We start from the raw sequence: 2,288 nt of genomic DNA on the forward strand, positions 1-2,288 counted from the left end.
AAAATGTTGCAATATCTTAAGGTTTTTATTGCTGTGATGAAAAAAACATGAGAATAAGCAACTCTGGGAAGAAAGTATTTATACACACTTAACCCTTATGTTTTCTAGATGTTCCAAATCTTTCTTCTGCTCTTTATTCAGTGTTAATTCAAAGAATAATCTTTTGGAGAAGAAGTCTTCAAACAAACAGTATATGTCCATACCATTGCTCTCATGGTACTATGCACGAGTACTTCTTGCAATCTGTACATGTGTTGGTAACAGTTAAGACACAACATATGTATGGGGGTTTCCTCTTAGTTCCTGGGTGATGCTGATGCTCTGGCTTCTATGGTAGTCCTGCTTCAACTTTAAGGAAAATCCTGAAGAATAACATTACTTTGTCTATATTTTCTTTTACTTTCCCAATCTAAGGAGCTAGATAAGACATCCTGATGGTCCAGTCTCTATTCTTTTTCTTGGCATCTCTAGGAGAGAATCACCATGCATGCCAGAAACATCAGGATATTAACAATTATTTAGGTTGGCATCAGAGGAAACCAGGAAAAGTTCCTAAGTTCCTGATTAATGATGTGTTCCATTTGTAACCTTGGCTCCAATAAGCATTCAGTGACAGTAATTCTACAACAAAATTTACCCTCAATATCAGCAGTCTGATTCCTAAATATGTTTCAATGTGTTATTGTCCAGAAATCTATGATGCTCCTCCCAAAGTGATTCAAGTCATAACATAAGACCCTCAAGATAGAAGAGTCAGAGTGGGCTGCTTTAACTGTTATCCTTGATATCCCCATCTGCTGACAGCTTCTCTTATATGTAGCCATGTTTTTAAAATCTCTGGCAGTTTTGGTAGAAGAGAACCAACAGATTGAAGCTGACATAACTCTGCAATAGCTCAGCCCCAACTACAAATACATAGCACTGTCTCTCATGTTTCTCTAAGAAGAGAAGTTTGTGCATCTGAAGTTCTAGGTATCAGATGTGATTCATCCAGGAAAACAAAAGCCAATATATATCCATGTAATGATTGTTTCAATACATGTGATAGGAGCCTGAGTAACATCTATGAATTGACTTACAAGTTAGTAATTAATATTTTTAACATTTTATTTAAAAGATTGGATTCCCGTGTGCTGTTATGAAATCAAAGCTTTCTACCATGTAGGTATAACCTACCTAACCATGCTGTGCTTAGACCCCAAGAACTCTGGTATTATTCCTGAGTTTTGGCAATAAAAAGCCAACTGTGATTACTGTCATGGGATTGTCAGAATTTTGATTATTGGTGGCATATTTATAATATGTATGTGTGACATTTGAAATATCTTCTGCAAGATTCAGATCAACAAAAGAGAAACATTTAAAAACAGATAGAAAATAAGCAATTGCATTAAGTATGTGGGAGTTTGGGGAATTTAATGAGTAGATCGGCTATAGAAAAATGAAGATGTTGTTCTCTTTTCTCTTAATGGAAGAATGTCTTATTCATATTGTAACAAAAGGTGAAGAATCCACAGTCAATTAGGAAGTTCTGTTTCAAAAGTAATTTACATTATCTACAGTTATCATAGCAATTTAGACAATTCTGTTATTATTTACCTAATATAAGTCCAGAAAAACAACTTTGTTAAGAACATTTTTAGTAAAATTCATCATAAATAAAATTTCAAAAAATGTTACAGACCAATGTTAAGACATTCGCAAAATCTACCTATGTAAATTAGCAGCTACAGTTAGAGCATCCATTAGGAATGGAAGCGGTGGAGCCTTACAGAAGATGTTACACATTAGCTATTAAATATTTTTGTAAGGATAATTCTACCACCAAAAATGAAAAAAATGTAATGGAATTAGAACTAGACAGTTAGCTTTAAACATTACAACATTCTGGGAATCTCTTTCTTTCTCTTAATTGTCAGATTCAAAAAAGGTCTCCCATGTCCTGCTCTAATTTTTTTTTTTATTTTTAGATGAACTATGACACTTTGTGGTAAGCACTGTGATCTGTAAGTTTTAGAACTTCATCTAAACATCATATAAATATACTGAAACAAATAACACACAGAGAGAGAAGCACATGGACACACCTAACACACACACACACACACACACGTGCGCGCGCACACACACACACACACAGAGTAAGCTTAAAATAGCATATTTCCCTACAGCTTTTCCAAACATGTTTAGTGTTATTTATCATTCCTTTGTTAGTTTTGTACTTGTTCATTTTCAACCCTAATACCCATCAAATTCATCTTGCTCAAACTATTTTTCTATCTTTCCCT

Source organism: Alexandromys fortis, unplaced genomic scaffold, assembly GCF_014885135.2.
Source record: "Alexandromys fortis isolate MF-2015 unplaced genomic scaffold, M_Fortis_MF-2015_v1.1 scaffold_407, whole genome shotgun sequence".
NCBI lineage: Eukaryota > Metazoa > Chordata > Mammalia > Rodentia > Cricetidae > Alexandromys > Alexandromys fortis.